General features: G+C 37.7%; 2 pseudogenes across 1 annotated transcript; both read right to left on the reverse strand.

The window, feature by feature from the left end:
• Window positions 1-439: 439 nt before the first annotated feature.
• On the reverse strand, window positions 440-1,299 carry LOC126932910 (40S ribosomal protein S3a-like; annotated as a pseudogene). The gene has a single exon (XR_007718369.1). The product of XR_007718369.1 is annotated as a 40S ribosomal protein S3a-like (transcript).
• Window positions 1,300-7,658: 6,359 nt separating this feature from the next.
• Window positions 7,659-20,420, reverse strand: LOC126932338 (60S ribosomal protein L26-like; annotated as a pseudogene).
• Between the last annotated feature and the right edge of the window lie 6,666 nt (window positions 20,421-27,086).

A 27,086-nucleotide genomic window follows, 5' to 3' on the forward strand; every position in this document is an offset into this window, starting at 1 on the left:
GTAAACCCGGGAGGTGGAGCTTGCAGTGAGCTGAGATCCGGCCACTGCACTCCAGCCTGGGCGACAGAGCGAGACTCCGTTTCAAAAAAAAAAAAAAAAAAATTCCCTTGCATAGTTTTGTGCAACGAGAGGAAAGGCTTTGTACTCATAGTACAGAGATTCACACATGTGTCACTGAGAAATAGGAATGATTCGTTTCTAACAGTATTACTACTACTAACAAAAACTTACATGCTTACAATGCTTTATAGTTTTTAAACTTTTCACATATATTATCTTATCATTTGTACAACTCTTGAAGTTGGATTTCAAATGTAATAATTTCCAAATGTGGAGATTCAGATGTAGACGGTCATAAGATTTGTGAGGAAAGAGTCAGGATTGTCTTACTCTAGGATTATTATGCTTTTCTTTTTCTTTCTTTCTTTTTTTTTTTCTCACAAATAGCACTTTTTATTTGACACTAACTGAAGTCTGAACTTTAAACAGATTCTTGGACTGGTGGTTCATATCCATCAGCTCGTTCAACTTTAGCACCTGTCTCGTCCCCAGTGGCTTTTCCAGAACCGCTGCCTTCACCATGAAGCTCCATGAGCTTTCCCAATTCAAACTTGGGCTTCTTCAGCATTTTTACTTTTCTAACGAAGACATCATGGAGAGGATAAATAGATTGGCAAGCCTTTTCTATGTCTTTTCCAATGCTGTCTGGAATCAATTTATTGACCACTTCTTACAAGTCATTTGTCTGCACCTCTCGGGTCATGATTTCCATCATCTTCTTCCGGATTTGGCGGACCTGTTGGTGCTGAGCATAAGAGGTCTTCCGTATCTGATTGTTGCATTTTTTAGTAAAACCAACGCAGAACAGACAAAGCAAGTAACCATCGGTAGTCTTGACATCAACATGAGCTTCAATCATTGTCTGCCACTTTTTGACCATGGAACACATTTTGTCATGGGTAAGATCCATGCCATGGAAGTTAGTCAGTCAGTTTTTGGCCTGAACATCTTCAGTAATCAGCTTGAATTTTCTAAATGCAACTTCATCATTCTGCAAATCAGCAAGACTCACTTCAAACACACGACCCTTGAGACCATCAGATGCAATTTTGGTTCCTTGGGTCCTGGTGATGAGCGTCTTTCCAATATTTCTTATATTGAACATAGCAGGTGCTTTCACATCATACCAATCTTTCTTAGAAAATGGATCAACCACTTTCTTCTTAGCTCCCTTTTTGCCGCCTTTCGTAAGGCGCTTGTTCTTGCCAACCGCCATGGTGCTGATCAGAGAGCCGAAAGGCTCTAGGATTATTATGCTTTTCTACCACACTTACTGCCATGTCAGTTTCTTTAGAATATTATTAGTCACCAACTTATCAAAATTTGATAGGTATCCAAGGTTTCAGAATCTCTATTAGGTCATTCATAAAGAACAATATTAATTCTTGATTCTACAGATAATCTTAGGATTTTAGGGATAGAAAGAATTTTGAACTTCCTTTTAATGCTTTCTGTGAGACAGAAGGGTATTTGTCATCCAAATTAAACATATATATTTTTTTCCTTATGAGACAGCGTTATACTCTGTTACCAGGCTGGAGTGCAAGCAGTGTGATCATAGCTTACTGCAGCCTCAGATTCCTGGGCTCAAGCAATCCTCCTGCCTCCACCTTTTGAGATGCTAGGACTACAGGTGCGTGCCACTGCCCAGCTTTTTTGTTTGTTTGTTTGTTTTTTTGGTAGAAATGGAGTCTTGCTATGTTTCCCAGGCTGGTCTCAAACTTCTGGCCTCAAGCAATGCTCCCACCTCAGCCTCCTCAAGTGTTATGATTACAGGTGTAAGCCACCGTGCCTAATCCCAACTTAAGCATGACTTTTGATGAGATTTCTTAATGCTTATTCACTACAATCTTACATACTTTTTATGATAAGGAAGTCATTCCATGATAATAATAAGTATTTTTGCAACTTGCTCTTTCCCTGCCTTATATTCAAATGTAGAATGATTGATCACAATTCTATGATTCCTTTCTAGATATTTGAAGATTATTAGATTCTATTCTTAACTTAGTGATCTTTTCTCTACTTCATTTAAGCTTTCCTCCTGTCATTTAGTAAACCTTGACACATTGGTTGAATTTCTCCTTTTCAGAAGAGATCTTTGCCTTGTCATTTCATCTACATTACAAGGATTTCTCCTGAAAAACAGTACCCTGATTAAGACCTGGTCAGTGGTCAATGTAGAGGTTTCTGTTTGTTTGTTTATTTCTGATACATCATGACACTAGATAATATTCTGCTTTCTTACATAAATTTATGACATCTATTTCTTTTAAGTGATTTAATCTGCTTTTGCCCCTATTAAAGGTAATCAGATTTGTGAAGATGACTTAGAATTTAATCATGTTTTCTTAAGTAATGGGCATTCCAACTTTGCATCTTTGGCTAGTTTCAAAGGGATATTCTCAAGATAAATTCTGAGATCACAAATGGGAATAACAAAGCAGGACCCACAAAGTTACTGAGTATTTGTGGATAGATACTAGAAAGCCTTATTTTGTTTTTCAGGCAAATGAAGAATAGCACATAAGTGAGAAATTGCTATTTATAAAGAGAATAAGGGAATTGAGAAATTTATTTATACTTTTGCAAGTAGATTCTAAATACTTGATGAAACACCACTCTCAAATCCCAAACAAAAAGCAACTTCACCTAGGTTTTATCTGACCTTCATCTTAAGCAAAAGCTTACCTTTCAACCATTTAAAGATTCAAGCCAGGAGGGATCTCTTTTCCAAATACCTCTCTACAGACTGATAGTCCTTTTCCTCTCCGGAGCATGCCTTTTCCATTATATTCACCAAAATATAGTACACACAATCTGAACAATTCCACAACTATATTACTATCCTCTTGGGCAATCTCAGGGACAAACTATAGCTAGATGAGGTAAGTTACTGCTGTATGTTGCTTCATTAGCTCAGTACAGCCTGAAAGCCATAAACCACCTCTCTTAAGCAATCTCAATTCTCCCCTTGAATCCTAACTCGTGACATCACTTTCCTTTCTAGTTCACTCTACTTCCATTCTCAAGCCAAGGGCAAATAAACCTTTCTTTAAAAAACTGTATCTTATAGATGCAGGGTCCTTTTCTGCCTGGATGAGCTTCAGATTAAAACAGCAATCCTTGTAGCCATTTGAGTGTCCAGCCTATCCAGAGCCATTGGGATTGAAACCACAGATATCTCATGATCAGCCTTCTTTCCTTTATTTTGGAAATGTAAAAATATCCGGAGATCTCCTGAGCTCCACCTTTAGTTACCAGCCCCTTCTGAGCATGTTCTTCTTTTTTTTTTTTCCCCCTCGTGTTCTTGACTGTCTGAATTCAGAGTTTCTTTAAACCCTTATTTCCTCACAGCAACCCTGTGTAACCCCTCACCATGTTCTCTCCTCCCTGTCTCTAAACATACAGAATCAACATCAACAACTTGCCCGAGTGGCCCCCATTTTCTAGCATTCAGGGATCACTATCACTTTGCTATTATCTCTGTACTTTCCCCATTATATTCTCAAATACAATAAAATGACAGCACATTTTACCTCAGTTATATTTTAATCCCTGTCTCTGGATTTAAATCCAATTTGGGCGAATGAGGCAAAGGGTAATTCAGAGGATATCTGATAAGATGCACCACCGCAAAAGTGAATGAGAATGTACTTTAATGCTTACCGATTTTAATATTTTGTTATGAAGTTTTAAACATACACAAAAGTTGAGGGAGAGTATATTAAACCTTTAGGGATTTACCACCTAGCTACTACAATTATTATAATATGCTATGTTTTTATTTTTATTTTTGTTTTCGAGACAGAATCTCATTCTGTTGCCCAGGCTGGAGGGCAGTGGCACCATCTCGGCTCACTGCAACCTCTGTCTTCCAGGTTCAAGTGATTCTCCTGCTTCAGCCTCCTGAGCAGCTGGGATTACAGGTGCATGCCACCATGCCCAGCTAATTTTTGTGTTTTTTGCAGAGATGGGGTTTCACCATGTTGGCCAGGCTGGTCTTGAACTCCTGACCCACTTTGGCCTCCCAAATTGCTGGGATTGCAGGCGTGAGACTCCAAGCCTGGCTTGCTTATGTTTATTTTTTAAACAAACATTTTTGGTCACCATATTGTATTAAAATGGTTTTCCCCCAATATCAATCTGCCCTTTATTCTATATACAGTCCTGAAACCAAACTGAAACACAAGGGGAAAAAACAGTGGTGAGGCAGAGGGGAGATAAAGAAAAATGGATTGCATGTAAGTCTTTTAATTCCAGCAGTAGCTCTTTCATATTATTGTTACCACATACGCCAAGTTGCAATGCAAAGTATGATAAATTCCCCTTTGAAACAATGGCTAAAGGGAATTCTAGATTATTGGAGTTTACTTTTCTTTAATCAAACTAGTGTTGTCATAGTTACCCTATGCTGCATTCTTCTGTGAAACCCGTGGACAGAAGATTGGATCAGTTTCAATCTAGGCAGGTTGAGGTCTAAGGATTTCTACTTATGGTGAAGTATTAGCAGCTGCAGCAGCTGTGAGAAGAGGGAAGAAGCTTTCAAAGAACTAAAATAGTACAGTCTGGTTTACCTCACTTCTAGGTAGTTGAACAATTTGGCAAATTTGCAGCTGAACAGTAGTCAGTTACAGCCATGCTTCTAGAGGAAATGAATCAAATGATAGTGCAAAGCTGTGATGAGTGTAGTTGTTTTCATATTTCATTGATTTCCTGATGAAAGAATTCAAAACATATTGTTACAGGGAGCTGAACTGGGTGGCTTGTTAATTAATACCTTAGAGGAGAGAAAAGTGACCTTGATTAAGTTGGTAAAATGTTAGTCTGAAACCAGAGTGTGAAATCAGAGGCGACACATACAAGGTGAGCCTAAGCACAAAGAAACACATAAATTCAGTTTGAGAAACAATCCTTTCCACTACACTTTTCATTTGACAAGTTTGTACTAAAACAATGTTTCCACCTTGATGAGAAAACTTTAAAGTTCTTTAGACAAACTGAAATCATTTCCCACGTCAATGGCAAAATCAACAAAGATAGACGAACATTCAGCTTTCAAAATAACATTAAAAAGATTACGGCCGGGCGCGGTGGCTCACGCCTGTAATTCCAGTACTTTGAGAGGCCGAGGCAGGTGGATCACCTGAGGTTAGGAGTTCGAGACCAGCCTGGCCAACATGGCGAAACCTCGTCTGTACTAAAAATGCAAAAATTAGCCAGGTGTGGTTGTGGGTGCCTGTAATGTCAGCTACTTGGGAGGCTGAGGCAGGAGAATCACTTGAACCTGGGAGGCGGGGGTTGCAGTGAGCTGAAATCGTGCCACTGCACTCCAGACTGGGTGACAGAGCAAGACTCCTTTTCAAACAAAACACCACCACTAACGTTAGCAGGTAGGCGAGGAGTGGGTTTTTTAAAAAACGTTTAAGAATAGTTGAAGAGGGCAGGGCGTGATGGCTCAGGCCTGTAATACTGGCACTTTGGGGGGCCGAGGCAGGCGGATCACAAGGTCAGGAGATTGAGACCATCCTGGCTAACACGGTGAAACCCCGTCTCTACTAAAAATACAAAAAAAATTAGCCGGGCGTGGTGGCGGCCGCCTGTAGTCTCAGCTACTCGGGAGGCTGAGGCAGGAGAATGGCGTAAACCTGGGAGGCGGAGCTTGCAGTGAGCCGAGATGGCGCCACTGCACTCCAGCCTGGGCAACAGAGTGAGACTCCGTCACTAAATAAATAAATAAATACATAAATAAATAAATAATAGTTGAAGAGGCTGGGCGCAGTGGCTCATGCCTGTAATCCCAGGACTTTGGGAGGACGAGGCGAGTGGATCTCGAGGTCAAGAGATCGAGGAACCTGGGCGGCAGAGGTTGCAGTGAGCCGAGATCGCACCACTGCACTCCAGTCTTGCGACAGAGAGAGACTCTGTCCCACCACCCCCTGCCCCCGTAAAAAAAGAATAGTTGAAGTAAAAGAGAAACTTTAAGAAGACATTGTATTTGGTCATAACTCCCTTTCTTTTAGGTAAAGCCTCAAAAATAAATAAAAATGTATGTTACTTACTTCTCTTTCCAAAGTGTGGCATTAGTGGTGTACTTTTTAGAAGGAGTCCTCTGTCAATGAAGAAGGTAGTTTTAATTGACTTCCCACTCTCCCTAACAGCAAATGGTTTGGCTTGTGACTAAGTCTGTGATGGAACATCTCCTCTTGGCTAAAACAGTCTACTCAAACCCCTTCTTTAAAATGTCATATATTCAAATAGTTCAAACTTAAAAAAAAAAGTTAAAAGGCACAGTGAAAAGTGTTGCTCTCACTCTGTATACTATTTGCACAACTCTCTTACACACACAACCATGATCACTGTTATTATTTTCTTAAATGTTCTTGCAGAGTTTCTTTACACATACACCAGAAAATATGAAAACACAGTCTTATTCCTTCACTTTTTACAAAAAGCAGCATAAAATATACACTATTTTATACACCGCTTTTAATTTTACATTTAACAATACATCTTGAGGCTCAATACTAGGGAGCGTCCTCATTCTTTTTTTAAAAAATACCACTGTGTAGTACTCCACTCTGTAAATGTACAATAACTTTTTAACCATTCTCCTACTGATGGGCACTTGAGTTATTTCAAATTGTTTCAAACATTTAAAACATGTTTTAAATTTCAAACAATACTGGCATGGATACAGTCACACATTAGTCATTTCACGTGTGGGCAAGTATATCTGTAAGTATAAATTCCTTAGAAGTACAATCCAGCATCAATGGGTATATGCAATTTTGGTTTTAATAAATATTGCAAAATTTCCTTCCATCAAAGTTGTCTAATTTCAGCTGTCCCTAATGTATGAGAGGGTCTGTTTTCCTACGATCAAGCTCTTACACCATTACCAATCTGAAAAAAATGGTATTCCAGTGTAGTTTCAGCATGTATTTATCTTATTTTAAGTGAACTTGATCATCTATGTATGTTTACATCTATTTATGTTTACAAGTCATTTGCATTCTCTTCTATGACTTGAATATACATATTTTTGCTGATTTTCTTATTATATGATTGGGCTATATTAGTTTCTAGTAGCTCTTTATGAGTTAGAGAGATTAGTATTTGTCTATGATTTGAGTTTCTCAATTTATCATTTATCTTTTGACTTTGTTCATAGCTTTTTTGTTAAATTTACTATTGTATTTTATGAATTCTGAATTTTAAGTCACAAATATAACTCCCTTCTCCACTGCAATGTTAAAAAGAAATTCTGTGCTTTCTTCTAATATTTATATGCTGTCTGTATTTTATGTATAGATCTTTGATTCATTTGAAATTTATACTGGTTTTACTGGAGTATGCCTCCTCTCAGCATCCATTAAAATCCTTCCTGTCAGATATTATAATTGTATATCTAGAAAATTCAAGAGACTTGACAGAAAAACTCTTTAGCAAAGTACTGGGGCACAAAATTAATATGCAGAAATCAAACAACAAATAGTATGAATATACAATGGAAGAAAGTACCCATCTAAATAGGAAAAAAGACATCTCTTCCCTCAGATAGTCTATTATCATTTTTTAAAATGTTCATCTTTTCCTTACCGATCTGAAATGCTGTCTCCATCATATATTGAATTGAAGAATGCTTTTGGAATTATTTCTGGACTTTCTATAACGTTCTGTTGGTCAATTTGTGTACTGATGAATCAACACCATACTGTTTTAAGTATTTAGGTTTTTATAATATGTTTTAATATCAGATAGTGCTAATTCCCTCTCTGCTTCTTTTTCTCAGAGTTTTCCTGATTTATTTTGGTAAATTATTTTTCTTTATAAACTCTATGATGTTTGCCTAGTTTCACAAAAACCCACTGTCAATATTTTTCTTATGGGGCTCATGTTGAAATGATAAATTAGCTGATAAAGAATTGATATTTTTTGGATGTTAACTCCACTGAAGAGGTACATCTTCCCTTTGTTCAAAATTTCTTGTATTTCTCTCAAAAGTCCCTTACACTTTTGTGTATTTTATTTTGTTTTTCTATGTAAGTGGGTCCTTTCTTCCATTACATATTCGTACTGTTTATTGTTTGAGTTCTGTATATTAATTTTGTGCCTTAATACTTTGCTAAATGGTTTTTTAGTCAAGTCTATTGAGTTTTCTAGGTGTATAATTGTAATACCTGCAGGAAGAATCCTGATGAATGCCATGAGGGAGAAGAAATTGTGCTTTGCAAAGTTTAATGAATGGAGGTTTCTTCTGACAAATCCCAGAAATGGCAAATATGGTTATATTATGGATTCTTTGGTACCCTAGAATAGACCACGTGATGACAGGTGTTCAAAAGGTATAGAGTTATTTTAGGAGGGATACACCTGAATGAGGATTGTATTAAAACAGGAATACTGCATTATTATCTTAACATCAGCCGTCATTCTTGCCATCACATCTCATATATATATATGTGTGTGTGTATATATATATATGTGTGTGTGTGTATATATATATCTCCCTCTCTTTATTTAAAAAAATTAACAAATACAAAACTACCTATTTGTTACTACTCTGTTATTACCAAAAGTTTAAAAAATATCTCTGGGCTGTCTATGTAAGGCTTATTGGAGTTTAACTTTAGAACAGTATGATAAAAGAAATTCAGCCAGGCACGGTGGCACATGCCTGTAATCCCAGCACTTTGGGAGGCTGAGGTGGGTAGATCACCTGAGGTCAGGAGTTCAAGACCAGCCTGGCCAACATGGCAAAACCTCGTTGCTACTAAAAAATATGAAAAATTAGCGGCTGGGAGCAGTGGCTCACACCTGTAATCCCTGCACTTTGGGAGGCTGAGGCAAGCGGATCACAAGGTCAGGAGGTCGAGACCATCCTGGCTAACACGGTGAAACCCCGTCTCTACTAAAAAAATACAAAAAAAAAAAAAAAAAAATAGCCAGGCGTGGTGGTGGGCACCTGTAGTCCCAGCTACTCGGGAGGCTGAGGTGGGAGAATGGCGTGAACCCGGGAGGCAGAGCTTGCAGTGAGCCAGGATAGCATCACTGCACTCCAGTCTGGGTGACAGAGTGAGACTCCGTCTCAAAAAAAAAAAAAAAAAAAAAAAAAAAAAAAGAAATTCAGTTGTAGGCAATCAATTATCCATCAATCTTGCAGTACGATTGTGTTTAACTAGCTTGAATGAGTTGCTTTGTGCTTGTGATGGGCACAGCAAATCCTCCTTGCCAAAAGTTTCTAAACCTGCCTCACCTAACAGTGATCTCCTTTGTTGATCTTCAGGGCATGGTGTCTCATCTGTTTAGTTTGGCCTTTTATTTGACTTTTATTGACTTTGTGGCCAAGCCTGTTTTCTTTGTTTGATATGTTAGCTCAAATATGTAGGTGAACTCAACCACTTAATTATGGGCATGTAATTTTAAAAAATGGCACATACTGGATTTGATGAGATAATCTAATTTTTCCTAGTAAGTAGAGAAATAAATGTTTGACTTAAATAATATCTTACTATCTTTTGAAGAAGTTGTCCAACTGTCTTTTGCTATGAGACACAGGCTTCTGTTTGCTGAATTTCTGCCAGTTTTTTTTTTTTATATATATACAGTTCTCTACCTTAAATTAGATGGGGACAATGTGTCTTCTTTAAGTGCTTCCTAGAATATTACTACCTTTAAATGCTAGCTTCTGAAAAGCTGCAGCTGTCACCCAAGTCTTAGTACTGAGCTAGACATTGTAATGTGAAATTTAGTATGTTGAAGAATATTTTCATTTGCAGTACATCTCAAGCCATGTTTCTAATTGTTAGAGAAAACATAAGCATGGATATTGGACAGTTGTGTTATATAAAATATGTACAATAGAGAAATGAATGTGTGAATATGTAGATTTGTACTATTGGTACTAAAATTCTGACTTTGCTCTAGTAAATTCAAATTTATTGCCTTGTTTCAGCTATGGTTTTAATATTTTGTCTGTCTTCTACAAAATTCTCTAAAGAAAGCCAAGGTATAAAATGCTTTTAAAATCCCAGAATTTTATATACATTTTAGTTTTCTCCTAGACACTACTTCTGAAATAAAACCAGTGAAACTTCAGATCAGATAACATAAAGAATTGAAATCTTAAGGCACTTATTATTGTCTTTATTGTCTGAGAGATACTGGCAATTGTGAGGCTTCTGTTGGCTCCAAATAGAAATTTCTTCTATAAATGTTCCTGTAGAATGTCTGTTTATGGGCTAGAGACCTTAGGGGAAGTTAGAAAGGGTGTTGTCTTATTTTATGGGCCTTCTTGTTTGCCAACATACTTGAAGTTTCAATATTCAAAAGTCATTCATATAATCTCTTCTTTTATTGATGTGGTTTAAAAAAATTTCAGGTACCTACTTGCAAATGTTTCCCAAGAACATTTCCTTATATCTAGGGTGTGCCATTACATTTGCCCTCTTTCTTCTTCCTTTTTTGGATTATTTTTAAAACATAGTTGTTTTCAAAGGTAATGCATCTTTCAAAGTAAAGAAGACTTCCAGAAGAACAGAGGTAGAGCCGGGCTCAGGTTTCTTCACATGGTCAGCAGCAGGGCAAAGGAGTGCCCTTTCTACTGTTTTATAATTGACAAAGAGAGGAGAACTCTTTCGTAAAGAGGGCCCTACTTGTATTCCTGGAAGTCTTTGATTATGTCTTTCTTCTGGTGCAAACTGATATCAAATCACTAAGTAAGAACTTAAAACCATCCTCTACCTTTTGAGTAGTGGGAATGTGGGGTAGCAGGTGTACACAGGAATAGGGCTAAGATTTTTAAAAATATATTTTAGCAGTTTTTAATAAAAATTGTATATAAGATTATTTCCTTCTTCCTTCCTTCCTTTCTTTCTTCCTTCCTTCCTTCCCTCTCCCCTTTCTTTCTTTCTTTCTTTTCTCTTTCTCTTTCTTTCTTTCTTTCTTTCTTTCTTTCTTTCTTTCTTTCTTTCTTTCTTTCTTTCTTTCTTTCCTTCCTTCCTTCCTTCTCTCTCTCTCTCTCTTTCTTTCTTTCTTTCTTTCTTTCTTTCTTTCTTCTTTCTTTCTTTCTTTCTTTCTTTCTTTCTTTCTTTCTTTCTTTCTTTCTTTCTTTCTTTCTTTCTTTCTTCCTTCCTTCCTTCCTTCCTTCTCTTCTCTCTCTCTCTTTCTTTCTTTCTTTCTTTCTTTCTTTCTTTCTTTCTTTCTTTCTTTCTTTCTTTCTTTCTTTCTTTCTTTTCTTTCTTTCTTTCTTGACAGGGTTCATTTTGTTGCTCAGGCTACACTGTAGTGACGTGATCATGGCTCACTGCAACCTGGAACTCCTGGGCTCAGGCAACCCTTGCCTCGGCCTCCCAAAGTGCTGTAATTACAAGCGTGAGCCACTGCACCTGGCCTCTTGCATCTTCTGAATTGTTTCTTCCTCGAATTTGTCCTTTCCCTTTTGTACTTAGTGAGATTTGCCTTTTGGTTCAAGGATATTTTTGCACTCTTTGTCCAGTTTTAGCTTAGTGGCAACCATCCTGCTGGGGTGAATTCCCACAGGAACAGTTGTGCCATTAGCCTTCTCCCGCTGCATCTATTCAATGTAGATCATGTATTTCTTCCTCTAAACCCGGACTATTTTGCCAATTTCCTGGCCTTTGTAGTGTCCTTGGACAACCTGTACATTATCATTGTTTTACATGCACATGGATTGAATGTTCCATTTCTGTCTTAGCTCTCTGGACAGTGGGGAAGACATAATCTTCTTGTGAATGTGGGAAGGCGCATTGAAATGACTTTTCCAGTTCTTGCTCTGGTCACATGTCACAAAGGGACTGGCTTTTGTTTTGGCTACTACTGCTTCTGTGATGGCCACACAAGAGAAGAGAAGATAGGGTTTTCAGAGTATTTTCTCTAGCCAGAATCTCTTGATCTGCTTGACTGTACAGGTGTTCCATTCCAATCTGCACTCAGTCTCTTGCCCGGCCTGCTGAGGTTTTTTTTTTTCCTTTTCAAAATTTGTGTTTCTAATTTTCACACACTTGGAATCCTAGTTAGGCATTTAGCTGTACTCTTTTACACAAAAATTTGATGACATCTGTTTGTTTGTTTTTTGTTTTGTTTTTTGAGACTGAGTCTCGCTCTGTCACCCAGGCTAGAGTGCAGTGGCGCAATCTCAGCTCCCTGCAACCTCTGCCTCCTGGGTTCAAAGGATTCTCCTGCCTCAGTCTCCTGAGTAGCTGGGATTACAGGCATGCACAACCACGTGAGGCTAATTTTTATATTTTTAGTGAGACGGGGTTTCACCATGTTGGCCAGACTGGTCTCGAACTCCTGACCTCAAGTGATCCACCCGCCTCAGCCTCCTGAAGTGCTGGGATTACAGGCATGAGTCACCGCATACAGCCCCACCCCATCTTTTTTTATTGCTGTTGTTATCGCGTTTTTTTGTTTGTTTGTTTGTTTTCAAAGAGGCGTGTTAAAAGAATGGATTCTGGAGTCAGGTAAGTCAGACTTTGAGCATATTACGCATGTGCTGACTTTTTCCACTTCTAAAATTAGTTATGTAACATCTCGTCGGTAAGTGTTTATAATAAGACCAATCACACAGGACCTGCTATGAAAATTCCATACTTGTAAAGTGCTACCCAGAGCCTGACACGTGGTTGGCACTCTATAGGTATGAGTTTCTTTTAAATTTATTTGGGATATTTGCATGCCTATTTATTTTTGTGAAAAGGTTTATGTTTAAAAAATTTAAAAAATATACTTTCATTCATACGTCAAATATTGTTGTGCTCTTCTTTATGCCAGGTACAGGTTTAAGAGCTGAAAATATGTAGTAAATAAAACTTAGAATAGGCCAGGTACAGTGGCTTATGCCTGTAATCCCAGCACTTTGGAAGGTGGAGGCAGGAGAATCACTTGAATCCAGGAGTTCAAGACTAGGCTGGGGAGTACAGTAAGACCCCATCTGCACACACACGCAAAAATTATTTAAAAATTAGCCAGGTGTGGTGACTCATGTCTGTAGTCCCAGCTGCTCAGGAGACTGAGGCAGGAGAATCACTTGAGCCCGGGAGGTTAAGGTGCAGTGAGCCATGGTCAAGCCACTGCACTCCAGCCTGGGTGAAAGAGGGAGACCCTGTCTCGAAGCAAAAAAACAAACAAACAAACCCAAAAAACAAAACGAAAAAACCAATACTATTTAACAAATATTACTTTTATACAAGAATTTATGTTCTTCTGGGGAAGACAAACATTGAACAATATAAACATGTGAAATATATAGTATATCAAATGATGATCACCATTGTAGGAGAACAAGTTGTGCCAGGAGCAGGTAACATTTGAGCAGAGACTTGAAGGAGAGGAGGGAGTGAACCATTTGAATACTTGGTGGAAGAGACAATGGCAAGTACTTTATCCTAAAGCAAAGAGGCAGGTGTGTCTGGGGAGAGTAGGAGATGCAACCAGAAAGATAGCAGAGGCCCCATCATGTGGCACCTTGGAGGCAGTGTAAGGACTTTGGGTGTTACTCTGAATGGAGGGGATTGAGCAGAGGAATGATAATATCTGACTATGGTTTAACCAGAAAGCAGTCTGACTCCTCTGTTGAGAAGATACTGCTAGAAGGACCAGAACAGAGGCAGGGAAGATCAATGAGGAGGTTACTGTAGTGATCCACACAAGTGGTAGTGGTGGCTTGAATCAGAGTTGTGGGTAGCAAAGGAAGCAGTCAGAAGGGGTTGTAATCTGGATATATTTTGCATATAGGGGCTGAAGGATTTTTGTAGGGTGTGAGAAAAAAGAGACAAATAAAATTCTGGATGACTCTAAAGATTTTAGCTTAAGAAACTGGAGTCGTTGGTAAATGAAAGATTAAGACTGGGACATTAACATGTTTGGAAATGAGAATGAGGGACAGATCAGAAGTGTGGATTTAGATATGTTAAGTTTGAGATTAAAATGCTTATTAGACTAAGAAGAGAAAATGTTCATTAGGGTTTTAAGCCACATAAGTAGACTGTGGATACCAGAAGATGGGTATACGTAGCCAAGAGACCCACCAGCACAAGGATTAGGATGAAGAAAAGCTGGAGATGAGGAGGAACTACCTGACTTGCAAATGTATTGCTCATAATGAAACGTAATTTGGGGAATGTATTTTGAGGAAATCTATCTATATTCACCTCACTTCGCAATTCAAACTTTTAGAGATTGAGACGTTTGCTTCGTTGAAATAACAAATATTGCATATCTATTGGTTAAGAAGCTTAGAACTCCAGAAAACGTCAGAAAACTTCAGGAAATTTCTATGGAAAGTAGACCAAAAAATTATCTCCATATCGAAGAGACTAAAGTCTCTACAAAAAAAAAAAAAAACCCAAGCCTTGAACAACGATTAGTAAATTTAGAAATGGCTTGTAAATACATCTAAAGCAGAAAAGTGGGGTAATGAACAACATTGAGAGGTGATGGCCAGTGTTTTCAGTGAGCAGAGCCACATAAGTCATTTAGAAATGGCTTACATTGGCCAGGCTGGTCTCAAGCTCCTGACCTCAAGTGATCTGCCCACCTTGGCCTCCCGAAGTGCTAGGATTACAGGCTTGAGCTACCGTGTCCAGCCCTCCAGCTCTTATATAAGAAGGAAATCAATGACTATTTATTTGAGCCATTGTTGTTTTCACCTTCACTACAGAGGCCAGACTTGAATCCCATGGCCCTTCTAATAGAGGCCAGAGTGCTAAAGTACAGTAGCAATTGTTCTCTATTATCTGTTGATAGAGAAAATACATAATGACAATGAGATATTATAAATGCAAGAAGGTTTTAAGTAAATTTTTATTTAATTAATCACAGCTACATACACTTGAAAAATAATAGTACTTACACAGATGAGATGTATTGCTTGTTCACTCTACTGATGTTGTGTGAACTAGCATGTGGATTTAAGAACTCTTTGCCAACCTCCTTCTCTAATCTACTTTTTGAAGTCCATGGATTCAGGCCTTAGAGTTAAAAATGAGGTTAAGCAGTATGGGAGCCAGCTCTGAAAGTCTTATGCAAATAAAAGTTGACATGCCAGTTCAACCATGAAGCTGTTGACTTTAACTAGGTAAGTGAGGAGAGCAAAGACCCAGAGAGTCCGGTATCTGTAGTGGACATTGTGGTCATTTCCCCAACATCACTTTGCTACTTCTCTGCTGCATAACAGCCATTCCACTTGGGTGAGTGTACTGGGTTAAATAGTTCCTCCCCTCAAATTCATATTCACTCAGAACCTGTGAATGTGACCTTGTTTGGAAATAGGGTCTTTGAAGATGTGATCAAGTCAAGAGGAAGTCATGCTGAATTACAGTGGGCCCTAACTGAATCACAAGAAGAGGGAAATTTAGACAGAGACACAGAAGAAAGGCACCATGTAAAGACAGAGGCAGAGATGGGAATTGTTATGCATCAAGCCAAGGAACACCAAGGATTGCCGTCAACAACTGGAAGCTAGAAGAGATGAGGAGGGATTCTTCCCTGAGCCTTCATGGGGAGCATGGCCCAGCCAACACCTAGATTTTGGACTTCTAGGGCTATACAATAATGAGAGTAAATTTCTATTGTTTTGAGCTACTCAGTGTGTGGTACTTTGTTATGGCAACCCTATGGAACCAATATAGTGTGATTGGTCCTGCCCTCAGCTGAAGGCTTGTATGACTGTCAAGATGTCTAACAACCAGTACATGATCCACCCAAGCAGAAGAGGGGTCTGCTGCATTGCTGTAACAGGGTCCAAATGAATGCTTGCTTTGCAGGTATTAACTTTTTAACAGCTGGATAGTAGAGAAGTCAGGGGCATTCCAGGCTGGGATGCTGGTACAGGGAACACTTTAGCGGAGAGAGGGGGGAACTTAGAATACTGGCTACTTATCCTCTGGTACAGAAGCATTTCAATATGTTATATACCTATGGGGTTATATCAGCATGTGCCAGGTACATGCTGAAGTTGGTCCCTACCAATATATCTTTCCTTCTTGCCACTACAAATGACTCAAGAATTACCTAAATTGGACCAGTCAGAATGAAGCTCAGACTTTGATGTTTTTTTGGCCGAAGGAGAACATGCCTTCTCTTGGGAGATGTAAATGAGAAATAACATGATCCCGGTTGCTGCTAGCTAAAGCTTTGCAACCTGGAAAGAAAGTAGCCTAAGGGCAGACCTAAAAATCAAAGAATGAAAGAACCGAGAGAATGGCAGCCCAATGGAACTGGAGCTCATCATTTGCACCTAAGTCTCCCATCTTCTGGACTATTACTTATATGAGCCCATAAATTCCCTTTATTATTCATGCAAATTTGAGTTGGATTTCCTGTTGTTTGTAACTAGAAGAATCCTAACTGATATAGTCCTTGTGATTTTCTTGGTAGATATTTATTGCGTCCTTCTCTTTGAAACATTTTATTTTGATGTCTGCTACTGTGATTATTTTAAAATTACCTTTTACCTTTGTGTTCTGCTAATAAATACATGAGATGCCAGCCATACATTAAGCAAATAGGACTTTGCTGAAAGACTAAAATAAGCCAACTGTGTACTAAATCCTTAGACTGCAACTGCAACTCAAAAGCAAACACACACACACACACACACACACACACACACACACACATCCTGCAATTTCCCCCACTGAACTCCCTGACATATATAATAAGTGCTAGTTTGCATTATAGATGCAATAGATGGGCAGAACGGTACAAATGAATGGCAGGGGATCTGTAATCTATGGGGATAATAGAAAAATAAAGGAAGGTATTAATTTAAAGAAATGTGGTTTTGTGAATGAAATTTTCTTCTATAACGATAACTTCAAAAATAAATCAAATGATAGTGCAAAGGTCAATTTAAATACAGAGGCTGGCAAAGGAATGGAGATGGAGAGAGATGAATAGAGGCGGCCAGGGGAAAATCATGAAGTTTAAACTCTTTTTCCTGTATCTCAGTCTTCAAAATACATCTTTCTTTTGCAGTTCTGGGGGCCATTTCAAAAACAGGGTTAAGGAAGGGCAGAGACAAAGTACCAGTGTTCTCTGTGCCTCACTAAAAAAGAAAAATTTGAGTTGACTCAGTTGATTTAAGTTATCTTGAATTACTGTTCTTGCATTTGCATACTGAATTTGCAGCTTCTGCTTTGTACTCCTATGGCAGCTGCTGTCTATACATTGTTAACAATAAATATTTAAAAATGCAATTCCAGATTTAGCCAGCATTTCAGTTACTTTCAACTGATTTTGAAATTAGTATATTGCTTTCAATAATAAGGAAAAATGATTTTAGAAACAAAACTGTAAAAATGATAAACTATCTTTTCCTAGTACCCAATTCATATTAAATTGGTGTCTGAAGACTACCAAACTGAGATTTTATCAATACATGCAGTACCACACATTTCTTATTTTAGTTGCTAATTAGTATTCAGGTGTGCAGTGGAATACATAAAATTAAATGCTAATGCTGCTTCATTTGTGATTTAACATGTACAAGTTACTGTATGCCACATTACCCTGTGTATGCACATGTATAATAGTTGTTTTTTTCTTTGCAATCATAGTATCTTCATGTAGTTATTTTATTCAGTCTTCTAAGGCCATGATACGAATAAATCTTTTTGATTTAAAAGATCATTACCTTCTGTAGTTTACAAATGAAAAAAAATATGTGAGAGTCATTTTTAAAAGGCTTCAATTGAGGACTTAGTTTAATTGACCCAATAGCAAAGAAATTTTAGTTTTTCTCTCCATTTTGTTTCACTTAATTTGTGATTAACAGCTACATAAAATTGTGAGCCACCTAATGGAAGTAGTTTTATAAATATTGCATGCCATTTTATGTTCTTCACTCTGTACTTCCCTTATAAAGTATTTTTATGTTAAAAATTTTCAGAGTTAATGTGTGAGGAAGTAACTAGCTACTTTAGTTAGTTAGATTTCTCTTCCCTGAAGAAAATTACTATAATGGTTACTTTTGCTAAAATGCAATTACTGTCACTGTAACAATCAATCATATTTTTATATAAGAAACTTTAACAACTTTTGAATGCATTAAGAAAAGTAAATGAAAAAGACTCACTCTGAAATAAGACTAGACACCCAAACCACTCCTTCGACCTGACATTTGATAAGAAAAAAAATCTTAGTTACCTCTTTTGCAGTACATTTTATTGCCTTATCTAAGATCACTGTGAAAGTTAAACTATAGCGATAAGCATGCTTCTCATCATTGAAAAATGCTGTGTATATTCAACAACTATTAGCTATTATTGTTTCTGGTGCACACAGTTTAATCCCAGTTCAACAGAATCCGTAGTCCTCCAGTTTTACAAATTAAACCAAAAGATACCATTTGAAAAGGTTTAATGTTTGTTATACCCCTATAGATGAAAACATCTGTACGTGAAAAATAGAGCTTAGGAAATATGAACTGTATTAGCTCTCAGCTTTAATAAAGAGATCACCAGTTGAGGTCAGCAAAACTTTTTTGTCTCAAAATATTGTGCAGTCATATACCTTATAGACAGTATCTCCCTCCCCCAAAGCATCTATAATAAATATACTAATTATGAAGACAATACTAAATATATTATGAGAGTACTGCTACTCAAAATATTCTACTTCTCATAAAGTATTAGGAATATGGAAATAGATGACTTGATCCATACTATTATTTAATAACACATGTATTGACATGATGAATACTTTCATAAGTGACATTAATCAAAATATATCAAAGAGTAATATGTTATGATTAAAACACATTATTTTATGAGCTTTTGCACAGAACACAAAATTAATGCCTAGTAGCACAGGCAATCATAGCTCTGTTCTCTCTTCTAGTTCATTGCTGCCCCAGTCTCTACCCCTATATCTGTTTCTTCTCATTTTCCCTAATATATTTAACGGTAACTGCATACAACTAGTTTCTCCTAAACTAGACACATGAGAAATATTTTCATTCCTTCTTCCTCCTAGGCTCTTTCATTCAATCCATTACTTAGTTTCCGTTCTAATCGGAGAAGTCTCTGTAGGCTTTCATTGTCTTCCTTTAGGCCCCTTGTCTACAACCTTCTATAAACCTTCTCTACAACCTCTATAAGGTCTCAGTGTGACCAGTCTCTCTCATCTGTCACAAACCCTTTTCCCTGCTTCCAGAGTTATCTTTCCAAACTCCTTCACATGACATACTGTTCTCATCCCATTCTGTCTGATCTTACCCCCATCAGCTTCCTGGGCACTCCTACCTACTGTCCCTTGTCCTGCCAGTAACCCAGTTAGTCCAAAGAGCTCTGTAGTAGTGGATACTGCTTTTTCTTCCTGGAATACCCTTTTCTAGGCTTCTTATTAGAAAATTACTATTTTTCCATAAATATCTCATCTAAAAAGACTTCTCTGACACCCTCAGGAAAGGTAGATGTTTGCTCTTCTGTGCTGTAATAGTCGTTTGAACATAAGTGGCTTATAGCACTTTCTGTGCTTCTTGAATTTTCCTCCATCACTCTGTGAGCTTATCCAGGGCAAGGACCTGTCTTACTCTTTTTAGTATCCCTAGTTCTTGGCTCAGTGCATGACATAAGGTAGCCCCGCAATACAGAGTGAAGGAAGGAGTGAATGATAAATCCTTTCGTACTTTTAGCTGTGAAATGGCTTCAGTACTATGTTACTTCTGGATTCACCTTCTGTCTGGAAAAAAAATCATTAAGAAAAATAATCATTTAAAGTCATGCTGTAAAAATTAGTTTTTACCAATTTACCTAAAAGTAAAATCCATTACAATTAGAGGCCATTCTTCACTGTTAGAAGCCTCTCCTTTCACATAGACACACACACACATAAGAATATGAGAAAATTCATATAAAAATGTGAGTTGTGAATGACCAATGTGTAACAGCTGCATGCATGATTATTTGTTAATAAAAAATCCCAAACAAAAGCAAACCATTATGGGATATCAGTTGGCCATTAGATTTCTTTTATTTCCCTCAAAGCTAAAGCTGGCTATAAAGAGTTCATCTGGTGGCAATTTTTTGAAAGTATTTTAAATTGGGATAGTAGTAGACCAGTGCTATCTATAGAAAATTGCATTTGGTTCTATTGCCAGTGTGTGTTTGTCTCCTTATATTCCATCTATTATCAGAAAACTAATAAAGGTGCTTCTTTATGCCACTGCCATGCTTTCTAGAAAAGGGAAAATAACAACATGTCAACATCCTCCCTCTCTCAATTAAAGGAGGCCTTACAATTATTTCCCTTAAAGTACGTGTGAATCAGATACCAGTCATTTTAATTTCACCAGAACCCTCATGTTCTTTAAGGAGTTGCTCTTCCCTCATGCCGGGGGTTTTGATGGAAATGTCAGTCTCAGTGAAGGGCCGGTTGTGGCTGTAGCAATGGGCAGAAGACCCAAGCCTGTGTGATTATGGTCTCTCTTCCTTCTGCCTACAGTGTTTGATGCAAGTGGTGGGCGTATGACCCAGACAGGACAACTTAGAGTCCTTTTGTCAGGAATGTCAGTGTGTGTATCTGTTGGAAGAGAAATGGCTTATTTATTTTTTGCATTTCAAGCTATAAAGATGCACACTTGGGAATACGGGCACTTGGGTTTTCTTCCATGCGAAGAGAGTCCATTTGGCATAGGAAAATGTGAACCTTACACACACTGATAAGCAGAGGCTAGCATAGTTGGGATACTGCCTAACCTTAATGATATGATTTGTACCCCTGAATTGAGGCTATGCCTGAAGCAAGAGTCATCCTTGAATTTCCAGGCATTTGAGCCAATAAATTTTCTCCTTTCTGCTTAAGCAAGTTTGAGTTGGAGGTCTATCACTTGTAGCCGAAATAGTATACATCAAAGAGGAATTATGCTGACAAAAAACAAGTGTTAAGAGTCCTTAAGCGGCCAGGCGTGGCAGCTTACGCCTGTAATTCCAGCACTTTGGGAGGCCGAGGCGGACGGATCACGAGGTCAGGAGTTCAAGACCATCCTGGCCAACATGGTAAAACCCTGTCTCTACTAAAAATACAAAAATTAGCTGGGCATGGTGGCACATGCCTGTAATCCCAGCTACTTGGGAGGCTGAGGCAGGAGAATTGCTTGAACCGGGACCCAGGAGGCAGAGGTTACAGCAAGCTGAGATCACACCACTGCACTCCATCCTGGGCTACAGAGCAAGACTCCGTCTGGAAAAAAAAAAAAAAAAAATCCTTAAGCATGACATTTAATGTTAAATAAATGAAAAGTACTCATAATCTGTCACCAACCTCTAAAAGGAATAACTCCCAAATGTGACAATAAAGAGAAGCAGGGGGAAAAGCTTCTGGACGCAAACTCTCCGATCACTCTCAGTGTTTCCCACACTACAGCACTTGAAAGTTCTAGTGAATCATTTTACTTTATATCTTCCTATTTCAAATACTACTTTTAATTGATTCACAGTAAGAGCTCTAACAGAGTATGCTGGCTTTGGACCATGTCAATTTCCTCAAATTCCCTTCCTATGTGGTTTCAGGTTAGGGTTGGCCGTGATAATTATTTGGGCAGGGTTTGGAAGTGGAGGGGAACCATTTTTAGGTTTTGAAGATTGCTGTCAGGCAGGTGCAGTTGCAGTTTGTGTGCAGTGTCACAGATTTGCTGCTGGCAAAGGGCAGCTGCTGGGCCCACAGCTGCTACAACTCCCTTAGACTCCTTCAGATTCTGAGAGTCCTGGGCACATACAGCTCTATGCTAAAGGATGCTGGCCTATCCCACAAGTCACCATGTCACTGGAACTTGAGGTAATGAGTGATTTGGTGAATGTTTAGTTTCTCCTAAAAGGTTCCCATTTGTCCTTGATCTCTCCTACTTCATACCCATCTTCTCCTCCTGACTGCTGGCCCTTGGGCTCAGCACCAGACCTAGAGGCAACAGACATCCTCAACTGTGTAAGGGCCAATTTCTCTAACAAATGAATTCCTTATTCTCTATCACTCATATTAGGCCTGCTTACCTGATTGAACCCTATCTATGTGGCTTTGGCCAAATTATTTAATCACTTGATGCCTTAGTTTCTTCAGCTGCAAAATAAGGAAGACTGTGTGTCTAGCAGCAGGATTGCTGTTACGGCTCACAAGGAAATAAACATTTGTTTTCTCACTAGGTTATTGTTCATTACTGCAGCCTCAGTATCTAGCACAAAATTGCTACATTGTACATACTCTTTAATATCTATATTGAAGCATAAATGAGTATGTGCTTAATACATGTTAATCTTTTCTTCTCATTTATTTAAGGAGTTGTGGCAAATTATTGTTCAGACAACATTCAGTCTCTTCTCCCTCAAATGCCTCCATAAAAGAGGCACATTTCCCTATCTCATTGATGTGGATCTTGACCATGTACCTTGCCTTGGCCAACAGGATGTTAGAGAATATGATGTGAGCAAAGTTTTGGCATATGCTTCCATACTAGGATTATTTTTCTTTCTCTTCTGGCTCCACCAAGATAAATATACACCCCAGGTAGTCATATCTCTTCAGTAGTGAAGCAGAGTAGTCCTGGTCCAGTCTGAAGCAAAGACACTTCAGCTAACCTATAGACACATGACAAAGAATCAATGCTTACATTTTTTTGATTTGAGTGTGGGGCAGTTTGTTAAGGAGAAATAGCTATCTGTTACAAAAGGGTTTAATTGTAAAGAGAAAATCCATACCTATAGACTTAGTATGAAAAGAAATCTTGAAACTCAACTGAGTCTATGTGTCTTTGCAAAATAGAGAGATATATTTGAACAATAGTTTAAGACTATCTTTGACCAGATTAATCCTCCACTAATATAGTCTATGTGGGCCAATTATGGTCATTGTCCTAGGATAGCTGTAACAGTCATTCAAAGACCGTAAAACTTGGTAGCCATCCTCAAAGAGTACATGAATACATCCTCAAGAAAAGTGAGTCTCTTCTTTTAAAAAAGTAGTACCTTATCCAAGAGTCCTGCAATAGGCTTATTATAAGTAGGTTCATTATGTTGCTTTTCATTTGGACATGGAGAAGGAATTCTGTAATACTTAGAGGATGTCACCTCAAAGAAGAAACTCAACTTTGTTTCCTCACCTATAGGATGAGGATAATAACAGTTACCACCCAACAGAGTTGTGAACCTTAAAAAGCATGCATGTAAAGCTCTTAGCACACTGTCTAGCTCATAGTAAGCAGTCAATAGAAGTTGGCCCTTGTTGTGGTCGTTACACTTGTGAGTGACAATATGCTTAGCTAAGAGGCCTGGCTAATTCTGCCACTCTAAGCCATAATACAGCGATAGAGCATTCTAGCCTGGCTCTCTGGTAGAATAGGCAGTCTAACAGCAAGAAAAATTCAGTCACGGGGAAAAATCTAAGCGATCAACAACTTTGTCCTTCCAAAAGGGAAAACAAAGTAGATTGTAGCTTTTTTAAAACAACAATTCTTGTGGAATCTGTTGGATCAGATTTCAGATTTTCCTTCCTTAGGCTAAGAAGGCCAAATACTTTGTTATTTTTGTTGTTCATCTATGAATCATCTGCACATTTTTAACATTTCCCTTTTTATTTTGTGAAGACAATAGATCCAAGAAGGTCTGATCTGAAGCAACCACAGTGGAACAATACTGGTGTGGCATAGAGTACATATTTTACTATTTTATTATTGGGTTTTATTCCGTCTCACAATCCTTGTCATTTCCCATTCTATCTTCCTCCATTCTAAACCATGGCAATGGTTTGGTTGATGAGCTTGACACTATTCTCAGTCATGGACTGGGCCTTTATTGCATTATTGATATCTCATCCTTGTGGCCCTCATGATTAGTTCTGAGTCAGGCATGTGACCCAACCTGGACCAAGGAGATCCTGAACCAAAGATTTGTCTTTGACTTTTGAAGTCTTTCTTTTCTTGGCTGGTGTGTTTTGAAGATGTCAGGCTTGCAGCTGCTGCAGATGCAGCCGCTCGGGGCAGATTATGGTGTTGAAGGATAAAATCAACACCAAGGAAGGTAAAACGTAGAAAATACAGATAAACTGGTTCATTGGTAAAATCAATGAAGCTGTTAAATCCAGCCTTCCCAGAGAAAACCAACTCCTTAAGCCTTACACATTTCTTTTATTATTTAAGGCAGTTTGAGTTGGGTTTTCTGTCATCTGCAACATAAAGAGTGATGTATTGACATGCCACACCCTTATTTATATGCCTAAACCTGAGGTGATCAATAATGGTGACAAGAATCTTTTTGAGGGGATGGTAAATGAAAGTCCTGCTTTTAGCTGTACATTTTTCACTCTTTCTTTTCCTTCCTTTTGACTTAGGCTGTGTAGCAGAATAGGAATCCCTTAATTATATTTTCAAAACTCTTTCTTAAGAAAATGTGGTGTTAGATGCAAGACGAAAAAAGCAGGACAAAAAACCTACATACATACTCATAAATATAATACAAATATAGTTCTATACAGAATACAATGTCAACTATGTGGACACACAAAGGAAAACATTACCTTTATGTTAAAAAATACTAAATATTTATTAAACAAATGCCTTCCTACCATAGAGTTATTAAAATAGGATGTTGTCCTTCTTAGGCATGAAACACTCCCTATCTAGATAGTCCTTGTGACACTTACGTTACACTCATTTGTTACACAATCATTTCACTTAACAACTAGATTGTGATCAAACATTACAGCACATTAATTCCCTAGTGAGACAAGTTAGAATATAGTGTGCCCTGCTGTTTTGTCACATTTCCTTCTTTTTATTGTAACTTTCTTTTAACATCACCAAATTTGGTGCTTTTTATCAAAATGATTGACTTCTTAAGTGGAAGATTTGTTTGATGGTTAGGCTCCATATCTTGATTCAGAAAGCTTTGCTTAAGATTTACAAGTGCCTGTGAGTGGCATTTTCTCCACTGGCCTTACATTACACACATATTAGGTACAATGTTTCTTATTCCTGAAGCTGTAGTTAAAAAATAAAGGGAAAGTGAAAGAAAAACTTTCCAGTCTTGAAGGTAAATGTGAAATGTCTTATTGATTTTCTATGCACTATGTAAGCGTTACAAGTTTTATTGTTGCTATCGTGATATATACCTTTAAAATAGTTAATTGTCTTTCTGACAAATCAAAAGAAATGAGTTGTTCCTAGTGGAGGGTTAATAAGGCTGACATTAACAAGCATTTCAAAATATCATTGACATGTTTGGTTTGTAAACTCCATGACTAATTTTGTTGTTTTTAACTGTTTTGAGCGTATGTTTATACTTCCAGGAATATGGAAGTGATGAATTGCTACAGGGGAGAAAAAGTAACAAAGTGGTATAATGCATGTATCTTCCCAATAAGTGACATAATAGCTAGAGTGTTTTTTAAAATTTGACCTATTTTTTTGTCTTTGACCATATATGGCTTTTTAGGGGTATGCCTCTTACTCTGTGGGTAGGGGTGGGGAGGGCATTGTGGTAGGAGAAGGATGGCAAGAGGAGTGGTAAAGAGTGGGGAATTTGCTCTGAGTTGGTTCAACAAGGAGGTGAGGATTCTGTAGCTTTCTCAAAGATGACTTTTAAAACATTGATGATACAATGAAGCCACTGTTATAACATGGGTATCAGACATGAAATTTACATTCATAACTTAAGGTTTTTTCCTGCATTTTAGTGGGATAAACTCAAGGTCACTATTTGAATTGAAGTATACATCTAATCCATAGTAAAATGAAACAACTGCAGGATGACACATTTTTTTGATTCAACCTGGATGTTAAGTCATGTATCTTGGCACATTGAATCCTACAAGTGAGCATTTCTTTTTCTATGAAGATATTTGTAGTAATATACTCAATTATAGATAAGATGCTAGACAATTTTTAAAAAAAAATTTCTTCTTCCTTGCCAAAGATTCACAGCAGAAGCTCAATAGATGCTGCATGCATGAAGAATGCTTATTGAATACCCACTGAATTTACTATGGTATTTGAAACAGTATATGCTTACCAAGGTTAGATTTGGTTCTTTCCTGATATAAGTATTTTATTCCACTTGTTCTGAGCTTATATTATGTAAAACACACACACACACACACAACCACACACATCTTTAGGTACTTTACATATCTACAGGAAACATTTTACATATGGCTTTTTTTCTCCACTCAATGTTAGGTTTAACAGTTGTTTTTAGATGTTAACAGACAAATTAAAAATTCAAAAATTTAACTGTGGTTGGTGTTGGAGAATACTTTTAATATATGTGCATTTAAAGTAAATATTAAGCATTAAAATCATCTTGAAAAATATGAAATCTATCATTATTTTCCATAAATTTGAAACATTGCCAGAACTTTAGCTCATTTTCTATATTCACAATTAAATACGTTTAAGACTTCTAAGGTGCCTGGACAGATTTTATACTAGTAACTTTTTGGGCCTTTTAAGATTGCAAAATCTTTTTCTTTTTCTTTTTTTCTTTTGAAGAGATGGGGATGTCTTTTTTTTTTTTTTTTTTTTTTTTTTGCCAAAGCTGGAGTACAGTGCTGTGATCATAGCTCATTTGCAGCCTCAAACTCCTGGGCTCAAGAAATCCACCTGCCTCAGCCTCCTGAGTAGCTGGGACTGCAGGCGTGCACAACTATGTCCAGCTAATTAAACAAAGAAATGTTTTAGAGGTGGAACCTTACTGTATTGCCCAGGCTGGTCTTGAACTCCTGGTCTCAAGCGATCCTCCCACCTCAGCCTCTCAGAGTCCTGACACTGACAGTATATTATTGTACAATTTAATAGTATATTATATAATTATAGAACATGGATTCTGGGACCCTAACCATAACTTTGTTTAGGATATTTAACCTTTCTTCCTTAGTTTCCTCATTGGTACAATGGGAATAATTGTATACTTGATTATAAGGTTGTTCCCAGGATTAAACTGATAAATGCAAACCACTTAGAAATGTATCTGGCATAGAGGAGGCTTGATAAATGTTAGCAATTTTTATTATTG

The sequence above is a fragment of the Macaca thibetana genome, chromosome 12, assembly GCF_024542745.1.
Source record: "Macaca thibetana thibetana isolate TM-01 chromosome 12, ASM2454274v1, whole genome shotgun sequence".
In the NCBI taxonomy this organism is placed as follows: Eukaryota; Metazoa; Chordata; class Mammalia; order Primates; family Cercopithecidae; genus Macaca; species Macaca thibetana.